The sequence below is a fragment of the Melanotaenia boesemani genome, chromosome 17 (genome assembly GCF_017639745.1).
Source record: "Melanotaenia boesemani isolate fMelBoe1 chromosome 17, fMelBoe1.pri, whole genome shotgun sequence".
Classification (NCBI taxonomy): Eukaryota; Metazoa; Chordata; class Actinopteri; order Atheriniformes; family Melanotaeniidae; genus Melanotaenia; species Melanotaenia boesemani.
In genome coordinates, this window is record NC_055698.1 from 33,589,125 (window position 1) to 33,602,184 (window position 13,060).

The following is a 13,060-nucleotide window of genomic DNA, read 5'->3' on the forward strand; positions in this document are numbered from 1 at the left end:
TCTCATCCCATCTCTAAGGGAGAGCCCGGCCACCCTGCGGAGGAAACTCATTTCGGCCGCTTGTATTCGCGATCTCGTTCTTTCGGTCACTACCCACAACTCATGACCATAGGTGAGGGTAGGAACGTAGATCGACTGGTAAATCGAGAGCTTTGCCTTTTGGCTCAGTTCCTTCTTCACCATGACAGACCGATGCACACAGTCCACATCACTGCAGACGCCGCACCGATCCGCCTGTCCATCTCCCGCTCCATCCTTCCCTCACTCCTGAACAAGACCCCGAGATACGTGAACTCCTCCACTTAGGGCAGGACCCTATTGCAGATCCGGAGAGAGCACTCCATCCTTTTCCTGCTGGGGACCATGGTCTCGGATTTGGAGGTGCTGATTCTCATCTGAGCTCCTTCACACTCGGCTGCGAATCGCTCCAGTGAGAGCTGAAGATCACGGCCCAATGAAGCCAACGGAACCACATCCTCCGCAAAGAGCAGAGGCCCAATCCTGAGGCCACAGTACCGGATTCCCTCAACACCTCGGCTGTGCCTAGAAATTCTGTCCATAAAAGAAAACACAAAAACAGAAACGGTGACAAAGGGCAGCCTTGGCGGAGTCCAACCTGCATTGGAAACGATTCTGATTTATTGCCGGCAATGCGGACCAAGCTCTGACACCGGTCGTACAGGGACCGGACAGCTCAAACAAGTGGGTCCGGAACTCCGTACTCCCGGAGTACCCCCCACAGGAGTCCCCGGGGAACACGGTCGAATGCCTTCTCCAAGTCCACAAAGCACATTTAGATTGGTTGAGCAAACTCCCATGTCATCTCAAAGACCCTGAAGAGGGTGTAGAGCTGGTCCACTTTTCCACGACTGGGACAAAAACCACACTGTTCCTCCTCAATCCGAGGTTCAACTATCCGACGGACCCTCCTTTCCAGCACCCCTGAATAGACCTTACCGGGGATGCTGAGGAGTGTGATCCCCCTGTAGTTGGAGCACACCCTCCGGCCCCCCTTTTTGAAGAGGGGGACCACCACCCCAGTCTGCCAGTCCAGGGGAACTGTCCCCGATGTCCACGCGATGCTGCAGAGGCATGTCAGCCAAGACAGCCCTACAGCATCTAGAGCCTTAAGGAACTCTGGCCGGACCTCATCCACCCCCGGGGCCCTGCCACCTAGGAGCTTTTTAACCACCTCAGCCCCAGAGATGGGAGAGCCAGCGCCAGCTACTCCACTCTGCTTCCCCATCAGAAGACATGTTGGTGGGATTGAGAAGGTCTTCGAAGTATTCCCTCCACCGACTCACAACGTCCCGAGTCGAGGTCAGCAGCCCCCCATCCCCACTGTGTGTTGACGGAGCACTGCTTTCCCCTCCTGAGCCGCCGGTGGGTGGACAAGAATCTCCTCGAAGCCATTCGGAAGTCATTCTCCGTGGCCTCTCCAAACTCCTCCCATGCCCGAGTTTTTGCCTTAGCGACTGCCGAAGTTACTCTCCGCTTAGGCCGCCGATACCCATCAGCTGCCTCTGGAGTCCCACAGGCCAAAAAGGCCTGATAGGACTCCTTCAGCTTGACGGCATCCCTTACTGCCGGTGTCCACCAACGAGGGGGTTACCGCCACGACAGGCACCGACAACCTTATGGCCACAGCTGCGGCTGGCCGCCTTGACAATAGAGGCATGGAACACATCCCACTCAGACTCAATGTCCCCCGCCTCACCCGGGACATGGTTGAAGCCGGAGATTGGAGTTGAAACTCTTTGTGACAGGACATTCTGCCAAATGTTCCCAGCAGACCCTCACAACACGCTTGGGTCTGCCAGGCCTGACCGGCATCCTCCCCCACCATCTGAGCCAACTCACCACCAGGTGGTGATCAGTTGACAGCTCTGCCCCTCTCTTCACCCGAGTGTCCAACACATGCAGCCGCAAATCCGATGACACGACTACAAAGTCGATCATCAAACTGCGGCATAGAGTGTCCTGGTGCCAAGTGCACATGTGGACACTCTTATGCCTGAACATGGTTATTGTTATGGACAATCAATGATAAGCACAGAAGTCCAGCAACAAAACACCACTCGGATTCAGGTCATGGCCCATGTGAGCATTGAAGTCCCCCAGCAGAACGAGGGAGTCTCTGGATAGAGTGCTCTCCAACACACCCTCCAAGGACTCCAAAAAGGGTGGGTACTCTGAACTGCTGTTTGGTGCATAAGCACAAACAACAGTCAGGACCCATCCCCCCACCTGAAGGCGGAGGGAGGCTACCCTTTCGTCCACCAGGGTAAACCCCAACGTACAGGCACCAAGTTGGGAGGGCAATGAGCATGCTCACCCCTGCTCTGCACCTCTCACCGAGAGCAACTTCAGAATGGAAGAGGGTCCAGCCCCTCTCAAGGACAGTGGTTCCAGAGCCCAAGCCGTGCGTTGAGGTGAATCCAACTATATCTAGCCGGAACCGCTCAACCTTGCGCACCAGTTCAGGCTCCTTCCCAGCCAGAGAGGTGACATTCCAAGTCCCTAGAGCTAGCTTTTGCAGCCGAGGATCAGACCGCCAGGGTCCAGCCGCCGCCCAGCTCACACCGTACCCGACCCCTATGGCCCCTCCTGCAGGTGGTGAGCCCACGGGAGGGGAGGCCCATGTCACCCTTTTGGGCAGAGCCCGACCAGGCCCCATGGGCAAAGGTCCGGCCACCAAGCGCTCGCCTCTGTGCCCCACCTCCAGGCCTGGCACCAGAGGGCAGCCCCTGCGACCCAACTCCGGGCAAGGGAAACCCTCTTCCTTGATTTTTCATCATCATAGGGGTGATTTGAGCCGCACTTCGTCTGGTCCCTCCCTTAGACACCTGTTTGCCATGGGTGAACCTACGAAGGGCATGAGCCCCTGACAACATAGCCGCTAGGATCGTCAGGACGCACAAACTCCTCCACCATGATAAGGTGGCGGCTCAGGGAGGAGATATATATAATATATAATAATTATAATAAAAAAAAAGATGATGTTGCTGATGTAGCTGATTTTGGTGCTGATGTAGCTGTTGTAGCAGCTGATGTTGCTGATGTTGTAGCTGATGTAGCTACTGTAGCTGCTCTGCAGGAAAACCCGACCCTGCTATGCTTCGGCACTGAAGACTGCCAGATTTTTGGTTCATGCGGGGGACCTTCCTGTAACAGACCTGTAACAGGTGGCAGCCACTGCACTGTTTCCTGTGGGGAATGTTGGATGGCTCAAGCTCCTCACCCTTTGCCCGGCTGAAGGACTGAGGACCAAGCTGAAGCTGAAGTGAGAGAATTTATCCTTAAGTCTTGTTACCACGGCAACAACCTAAATGTCACATGTGGGGGTGAGCCTGCAGATGCACGCCACCCAGTTTCATGCTGGTCATGGTCCAGAGGTCCCAGTCTGATTCTGACTTGCAGGTTTATCTAGTTTTGTTTGAGTCTGAATGATCTGAGAATGAAAAGCAGTCATGTCTGTGAACTCCGGCTGCTCCGAGCTTCAGGTTGAAACATCCCAGAAGGAACGGCTATCACCAAGTGATTTATAGATTCTGCAGGGAGGAGGAGGAGAGGAAGATGTGGGAAATAATGTTGATCTCCAGATTTATCCCAAATCTCTCAAAGCTGCAGAGCCGTCACTGTCTAATTACTGGAGATGGGTTCATTAGTGGTCGGGTTAAAAGCAGTTAAATGATCTGTTCTGGTTATTCAGAGATGATGTGAACAGTTTACATCTGCAGCGATATTCCAGATGATGACCTCATCCTGAACATATTCCCATTAATAACTGCCATTATGTTTTGTTGACTCACCGTCATGTCTCCATTACATCCATATTTATCTAAACACGAAGCATGAAGTCATATTTCTCACTCTGTGAGCTGAAAGTGTATTGTAACCCACAGGGAAGATGAAGAGAAGAGAAGAGACGGGAAGAAGTCGATGCCGGACTTGCCATCATTAGTGGAGATCTCGGAGAAGAGACGGGACGAAGACGTTGCCGGATTTGCCGTCGTTAGTGGAGATCTCGGAGAAGAGACGGGACGAAGACGATGCCGGATTAGGCGTCGTTGGTGGAGATCTCGGAGAAGAGACGGGACGAAGACGATGCCGGATTAGGCGTCGTTAGTGGAGATCTCGGAGAAGAGACGGGACGAAGACGATGCCGGATTAGGCGTCGTTAGTGGAGATCTCGGAGAAGAGATGGGACGAAGACGATGCCGGATTAGATTTCGTTAGTGGAGATCTCGGAGAAGAGAAGAGACGGGACGAAGACGATGCGGGATTAGGCGTCGTTAGTGGAGATCTCGGAGAAGAGACGGGACGAAGACGATGCCGGATTAGGTGTCGTTAGTGGAGATCTCGGAGAAGAGACGGTACGAAGACGATGCCGGATTAGGCGTCGTTAGTGGAGATCTCGGAGAAGAGACGGGACGAAGACGATGCCGGATTAGGCGTCGTTAGTGGAGATCTCGGAGAAGAGACGGGACGAAGACGATTCCGGATTAGGCGTCGTTAGTGGAGATCTTGGAGACGAGACGGGACGAAGACTATGCCAGATTAGCCGTCGTGAAGATTTAATGTGTTTGCCTAAAAACCTGAATCACCTTTACAGTCTGTGACCTCGTGGCGCAGCAGGACTGGAAATAAATATTTACTGAAATCTTGTTATAATGACTTAGAAATACGTTGATGGATGGGCTTGCTTCCTTCTTTCTCCCAACATGAGCATCCATTAATGTTAGTGATAAACAGCTGAGTGGACTTCTCTCGGCTCGGTTTGATCTCTGGAGTCGAACCTGCAACAGAGTCAGAGAGTAAATCATGCATGAGAGAACTGATGTCCTCTCAACTCTGTCCGACCTTTCTGAGGGGGATTGTTGGAGGATCATCCTCCTGGGAGCCCAACAAACACTGAATTAAAACACTTGTTCTGAGGAAAAGGAGGGTGGAGTGTGTGTGTGTGTGTGTGTGTGTGTGTGTGTGTGTGTGTGTGTGTGTGTGTGTGTGTGTGTGAGGGAGTTTTATTATTAATTGGATTGGAAAGTTCTCCGAGCGTCAGCATAAAGTCTGCTTTGCTGTCGTCTCATTACTGTCCAGCAGTTTCAGCAACTTCCTCCTGATGCTGAAAACTTCCTTTTCTGTTCAAAGTTTCCTGGAGGAGATTCAACCACCTTCATCGCAACAGGAAGTCCAGGCCAACTCCTGAATTTCTGTTTGGAAGTGATTTAAAGACACGCCGGCGTCCTGCGAGGAAACTTCGAGCTCCAAGCCCAGATCACTGCAGAGAGTCGTCCCAGAGGGAAATCTGGAATTCTGCTGTAAAAACTCCACATGGAAGTTTGTTTCCTTGTTAATCGGACACACTGTCTGTTTAGACTAATAGTCAAAGACTGGAGCCAGCCGAGGTCATGTGACCTGTCTGGTTGACGTCTCCTACTCCTGAATCTGTCCCACAATTACATAAAAAATGAAATTTGTTAGTTTTATTTATTTTCTGATGAGGAGAAAATCCTGAGAAGTTATCCTGGAATTTTTCCAGAATTTCCTGGAATTCCAAACAAGGCAGGTTTATTTCTACATCAGACAAACATGAACGTTTTAATCAGTAAAAAGAAATAAACAATAATTATAGTAATTTAATAATTCAGTTTTGGGTCTCAATAAAGTCTTTCATTCATTGATTCAGAGCAAGTTCATCACAGCAGATAAGAACCAGAGAAAGATCCAGAAACTTCTTCTTCTCTAGACCTGAGCTCATCCGGGCAGGACCATCAAAACCTAAGATTCTGCTTGGAATCGTCAGCCGGGCGATGCCCCTGGGAGAGGTGGGTCCGCTCCTTTACCGTCAGTGATGATGAGCGGCGGAGGGGGAGATAGTAGCTTAAATGGAGAGGAAAGTGTTTGGCGGTGGAAAGAGGTTTTTACTAAAACAGAATTGGCGTGGATCTTTCAGGGTGAAATTGATCATAAAAATGATAGAAGGTTGGGAATAAAGCTATAATTGTGTCCAGGAAGGGTCAGAGCAGGTCTGTCTTCTGAGAAGACTGTGGTCTTTTGGGGTGAAGGGGGACTCTTGAGGACCTTCTCTGGCTCTGTGGTCACTGAAGGCCCTGGTCAGATTAGATTCACATGGCAGCACATAGAGGCTGAAATCTGATTGGACAAAAAACTAACATACACTTACACGCAATGGAAGCAGAGACTGTTGGGAAGGAATAAAATGATTTAGGCTGTAAATGCAGTGCTTCGGATGGCGTTTAGGCCAGCAGAGAAGGCCTTGCTGGCCCTGAAGGCCCACCACCGGTAAAGTTGATGCTTGGCTCGGACGCAGGCAGACAGCAGGTCACAAACCTGATCGAGGCATCGAAGCTGAGATTCTACCGACGTTTGCAACTGAAAACCCCTTCCATTTTTGTTGCATTCACATTACTGGAAAAAGCAGGAAGCCTTTGGAGTAAAAGTACTGTATGAAAAACAAATTAAATGTAACATAGCAGATATGCTATGTGCAGAGTCCGAAATTAACACTTGCCAGGCGCCTAATGCCAGTAAAATTTTGGTTTGGCGACTCAGAGGGTATCCGCCAAATGGCGAGTAAATGTTTGTACCGAATTAGTCATGTTTTTCAGTCTTTCTTTTGGTGGATTTCTTCTTCATGTTGCTCTTCTGTCGGCATGAACGACGTGCATGTACACAAACACGCACTGACGCAAACACTCGCACGTAACACACCTGCGTGCGCCGATTTTAGGTGGTAGCACACCTGTGCGCGCCGACTATAGGCGGTAACACACCTCCGCGCGCCGACTATAGGCGGTAACACACCTGTGCGCGCAGACTGTAGGCGAACAATAGAGGGTCCAACATGGAGCCTTGGGGAACTCCACATCATCTTCCAGTTGGTCTAATAGGATGTTCTGGTCCATCTAGCAGCGTTACCCAATTTTCTGCTGTTATCTTTCTTTACATGGATGTTATGTGAGACCTTGATGAAACTTGGTTTTAGTCATTTGTTTGTCTAGTAGAATCTTTTTGGAAACCAGTTTCTAAGAAAATGCGAAGTCTCCTTTTTTGACCTTATTAGATTGTAGATCTGAGGTGCATAGAGAGGGCAAGGATCAACCAAGTCCTGCAGTACTACCGGAGTAAAACCAGTCTGAACCCAGGTTCTGCTGGACCACGAATGCACCCTGTAAATATACTCTTTCCCTGCACACTAGGGGCATTCGGACAGAGACGTTCTAAGATCTGCCTTCCCCAGGGGAACTGTTTCATTTTGCATTCACACATGAATTAGAGTGACTGAGGTGACGCAACCGTCTGCGACCAGGACGTGTTAGTGCCACACAACAACAAAAGAAAACCTGCGACAAATAAAGACAGAAGAAAACCAAGAAGCTAATGTGAAGAGCGAAGAGGCTGCCGCATTCATGCTCTGAGTGACGGGAATATTAATGATGGATGATCAAATCAGGCGTCTGACGTGAAGACACACAGTCAGGAGATGAAGAACCCAGCGGCAGCCATACTGCAGCCTTTCATGGAGGAAGAAGACAAAGGAGACGACGTGGAAGTTTAGCTTCTTAAACATGATCGTATGAGTGAACAGATCAGATGGTTTTCTACTGTCAGCAGGTTTATTAAAAGCTGATGATGGTGGGAAAAGGCTGTTCCCAGTTTTACCGATGAGTAGTATGTCCAGAGAGACGTTTCAGTCCATCTGTGGCGCCTGAAGCTGCCCTGGAGAGGATGGACACGACTCATCGTCTGGCTGTACAGCTCAAAGAGAGAGCTGCTGCTGCCCTGTGGAAACTCGCCACTAACTCAGCGTACAGGAACACAGCTGTTTGGATTTGGTATTTCAGCTGCCTGTGGCTGTTTGAGGGAGTTCTGCTCCTCTGTGGAAGAAATCGTGTTGATTTAATGTTCAGAATAAAGATCTCATCACCTGCTTTAAGCTTTGTGTGCATCGTGGAATCATCAGTAGAAGGTGGAGGAGGAATCCGTCACTCGAGGGTTGCTGGTGACGGACTCATGGTTCAGAAGAATTATGAGATATGGTCACACAGAATTATCAGCATGTGAGGGTTAAATGTAGAAAGGTGGTGAGATGTTTACAGGTGTGGACTTTAGAGGAGGAAGCTGGCGTCGGGTGTCTCCACTGCCTTTTGTTGTGTTAACAGCCCTAAACTGTTCTGTGTTGCAGTAAAGGACAGTAGTCAGATGTACTTTCTCTAAAATGTGAAATGCGTTATAAATAAAATGTAGTATTTTTATTATTAGTGTCCACAAGTATTTGAATGCCAGACCTTTGTTACACATGATGAACTTCATCCTGTGATGTGCTGCATTTTAAAAGAACTTGATAAACTGTAATGTAACTCACACCCGTCATCGTCTGTAGCTGCAACTGTGGATTTAAAAAATGGGGGGGACACAAGAAGCGGAAATCTGGCAAGGGGTGGAGCTACCAGTCACCAAACACCTACGTCATGAGGGTTCCTATAGAGGAACTAAAGAAGGAGCTGAGGCCGTGGACCGTAGTTCCATCTGTCCGAACGCACGAAGAAATCTGGTTCCTAAAGAGGTTACAGGAACTTCCGAAGTTCCTACGGTGGGAAAGCAGCTGCTAATTTATTCTGATTTAAGCTCTTTTGGAGCTTTTGAACCGAACATGATGCCAGATAATTCATACGTTTGATTATTAATTGATTGATTTGAACAGATTTAGAGCGCTGCTCTCAGTGGTGTCCTCTTCATCCTTCTCATCCTCCTCCAGACTACTTATTTACTAATGATGTGCAGCAAACGCTTACTCTGCACCTCCACTTTCACCTCCCTGCCTCCTCCTCTTCCTCCCCTGACACCTCCTTCATCCTGTTCCCAACCCCTGACTCCACCTGTGCCGACCCCTCAAGGTGAAACCTGAGTGGCTTTAATTGGCTCGTATCAATTAAATTCAGGAAGCACATGAACTCTCAGGAGGTGAAGAAGCCAACTTCGCTTTATTTGGTTATCTCCTCCTCCTCCTAGAGCGTCTTCATCCTGCTTCTCCTCCCCCTCCGTCTCTCCCTCCGTCCCCCTCCCTCCCCCTCCGTCCCTCTATCTCTGGCGTCCTTATCCGTGCCTGCTGCCAGGTATAATGGATCCCTGCGGCAGTGGCTGAGGCAGACTCAGCCTCCATCATGGACCACAAGGAGGCTAATGCCTTTTTAATGAGGCCTCGGCCACAATGTGACACACAGAAGTGGCAGGAATGGGCGCCGATGAGGCCTCGGTCCCGGGTATTTATCGCCTGTGATCCACTGAGCTGATGGAGGCAGACAGGAAGAGGTGGAGGAAACAGGAAGTTAAAGATTTCAGCTCTTTAGTTCCCGTCAGGCTGCTGAGAAGAGATGAATGAGAAAAAAAAAAAAACCATGTTTGTGATTTCCTTTCCTTTAGTTAAAAACAGAAACAATACTGTTTTACCTTCCTCTTCTTCTTCACATCATCATCATTGTGTCTGGTACCGGTTTAGCATCCCTCCACAGATTGGCCCCAGAAGCTGCATAATGTGGAACGGCTGTAATAACCATAATGTTTCCAAAGTAATTAATATTCCTCCTCATATACTGCTGTAAAGCTGGAGAGGAAGGCATTACGAGTGGCTTCCCTCCAGTAAGGGGAGCTCATATTATTACATTCCCACTTCATCCAATATGAATGCCCACAGGGCCCAGTATTCTAATAATGTCACAAACCCGGAGATTGGACTCAAAAGAATCAGGATTCCAGTGAAAGGTAAAAAGGAATTTATTTGAACAATGTAAATGTGCACTGGTGATCTATCCGGTCTCGTTCGGTCAGCTCTTCTGTGGGGGGTATGAGAACAGGTGTTAGAAGGCAGGGAGTCTGTGATAATGATGCAGGATGTTACAAATCCACGTACCGGGTGCTGTAGTGCAGTTTGGTGAGATCGTACAGGCAGAACCCGGGAAGCCGGACGGGGAGTCCACTGGAGTGGGTGGATAACTGCTGGGTAAAGAACCAGGGCCGGTTCTAGGAATGCATACATGAGGGGGCAGGCATAAATTTGAAGGGGGCATTATGAGTACATACTTCAGCATTTTCTTGTTGTTGTTTTTTAAGTGTTTCTTTAACGGAACTGTGCTGTTAGTGGAGTCCAACTTCAAAGAAATGGATTGCACTTTGTCAGGCCTCTACTCTAAGACCTGTCCAGCTTGGGTGTCCCACCTGAAACCAAAGCTCCTGCTGGTATAGCTCTTAGAGTCACTGAGGCACGCAAACCCCCTGACCACAATAAGGTGGCAATCCCTCAGTGGGGGAACAGAAAATATCAATAACAAAATGAAGTAAGAAAAAAGAAAAGAATGATCCATTATCAAAGCTTTAACAACCAACAAAATAACAATTGCCCTATTGGACAGCCATTAGATGTCTAAGCATTTTGAATAAATTTGAAACTAATAACAATAAACTCAACTATCTGTGTGTTTGTTTCTGTCTGTATATAGACCATAATGATTAAAGAATCATAACTATCAAGCACAACAATAACAGAGCAAAAAATTAAACCCCCTACCAAAATAAGACAGTGAACCTTCAGGGGGAAATAATGATAATAATAAATGAAAATGAGTAAAAACTAAATGATCCTTCATCAAAATTTTAAGAACCAACAAGGCATACATGAAGCTCTGAGCTGAACTGCTGAAAGCAGCGGGAATGTAGAGTGAAACTTTCTGTTATTTTTTTCTTCAAACTAGCATGCTGAACTAAAGGCTGGGCGGAGCTTGAGGGGTCTCATATGCGCAGCTCGTTTTCCCTCAGTCTAGTACCGAGGAGGCAGTCACATCTATGGCCCGTGCGTGTTTGATCACTGCTCCTACTAACAGGCGTAGACACGTTTAAATAGAACAGAAACAAACCCCAGTTGACAGAATAGATGCAATAAATACGTCTGTTATTATAAGTATTTATTCAGTATCGCTACAACACATTTAACAGAGCTTTACTCTATAAGTTTTACCGCTGGAGCTCAGCAGCCGCTCTCTCTACGAGGGGGAGAAATATGACACCGCAAGATCAGGCTGTATGTCAACTCATTTGCATACTAAACACTGATTGGTTGTTTTCTGTGGTGGTGGGAAGGACTTGTTGAAGACAGTACAATGGATCCTGTGAAACTCCGACACACAGAGTTCAGTACAGAGGGGAGAGAGCGTTTGGAGAGATTTGCCCATTTCGGCGCATTTGATTGAGGGGGCAGAATGTTTGTTTGAGGGGGCACTGCCCCCTCTTGCCCCTGCGTAAAGCCGGCCTTGTAAAGAACAGGTTAGTGGGGGAATAATTGGCGGGGGTCAGGGTCTCCAACCCACGGAAGTGGGTGATAATGAATATCTCCGTCTGGGCAGAGTAGATTATTCCGTGATCCAAAATCCACATCCAAAAACCAGTCCAGGGGTCAATAATCCAGAAATCCAATAACAAACAGAGATACCAGTCAGGGGGCAGGCAGAGACGATAATCCAGGTCCAAAACAAGGTCAACAACAGGCAGGTAGGCAGGCAGACAGGTAGAACAACGGCTGGAAACGTGCAGGGTAGAACCAAGACGATCTGGCGAAGAAACGCTGTCACAGGCAGGTATTTAAAGGGCATCAAACAGGTGAAGCGTATTACCAATCAGAGTGGGAAAATTAGGTTGCGTTCAGGGAGGCTGGGAAGTCCGACCCTTATCAGACGGATCATTACAAATAAGAGTTCTACTGAAATGGCCTTAAGTGGTTGAATAGCAAATAAGAAGATTAGCAACAAAAGCAAAGCACCTGTTTCATTATTAACGCTGCTGATTGAAGGTAACAGGCAGCGTGAAATCAAAGAGGATCAGATATATGAACTGCTGGAGTCTCCTTAAAGTCCATTTTAACTGCGTTACAGTTCAATAAAACACTTTGAATCACCAGGTTTTCCTGCCTCCTGTCTGAAATGACCTGCCTAAAATAAATGACGTACATCTCACAGCTAGCAGGGCTGTGTGTATAACCTGGCCTCTACAGAAACCTGTGAGGTTACTACAGAAGTTTCAGAATAAAGATACAGCACAACATGGATATGGTCTTCTCCTCCAAAAGTAAAACATTACTACAGGTTAAACGGCAAGGCAAGACAGTTTATTTGTACAGCACATTTCATGTACAGGACAATTCAAAGTACTTTACATAAAACAAAAACATTACAGATATTTAGAAATAGAAAAAGGCATCAACACATCATCACAATAAAATAATAAATTACATTAAAATGATTAAAACCAAGATAAGTTAACAAGTTAACTTGCAGATTTCATGCATAGGCACATGAGAAAAGAAATGTTTTTAACCTGGATTTAAAAATGTCTACATTTGGGGAAAGTTTAATCTCCACTGGCAGTTTGTTCCATTTGTTTGCAGCATAACAGCTAAATGCTGCTTCTCCATGTTTAGTCTGGACTCTGGTCTGGACTAGTTGACCAGAGTCTTTGGATCTAAGAGCTCTGCTAGGTTTATATTCTCTGAACATATCACAGATGTATTCTGGGCCTAAACCATTCTGGGATGTAAACAATCAGAAGGGTTTTAAAATCTATTCTGTGACTGACTGGAAACCAGTATAAACTGGAAGCCAGTGTAAAGATGTTAAAACTGGTGTGATGTGTTCAGATCTCTTAGTCCTGGTTAAAACTCTAGCAGCAGCGTTCTGGATGAGCTGCAGATGTTTAATGTTCTTTTTAGGAAGTCCTGTTAAAGACCATTACAGTAATCCAGCCTACTGGAGATGAATGCATGGATGAGTTTCTCCTGGTCTTTCTGGGAGACTAAACTTTTAATCCTGTTGATGGTAAAAAGCTTCTTAGTGAAGCTTTGATGTGGCTGCTGAAAGTCAGGTCTGAGTCTATCAACACTCCCAGGTTACGAACTTGGTCGGTGATTTTAAGAGCCCAAGTTCTCCAGGTGTTTACCAATGCTGACCCTCTTCTCTTTCTACCAAACAGAATCATCTCAGTTTTGTCTTCA

General features: G+C 47.5%; 1 long non-coding RNA gene across 1 annotated transcript; it reads right to left on the reverse strand.

Moving 5' to 3' along the window:
• Window positions 1-9,782: 9,782 nt before the first annotated feature.
• LOC121657221 lies at window positions 9,783-11,755 on the reverse strand. Its single transcript, XR_006013535.1, has 2 exons — window positions 11,507-11,755; window positions 9,783-10,017 (listed from the first exon to the last, which is right to left on the reverse strand). It is a non-coding gene; the product is annotated as an uncharacterized LOC121657221 (long non-coding RNA).
• Between the last annotated feature and the right edge of the window lie 1,305 nt (window positions 11,756-13,060).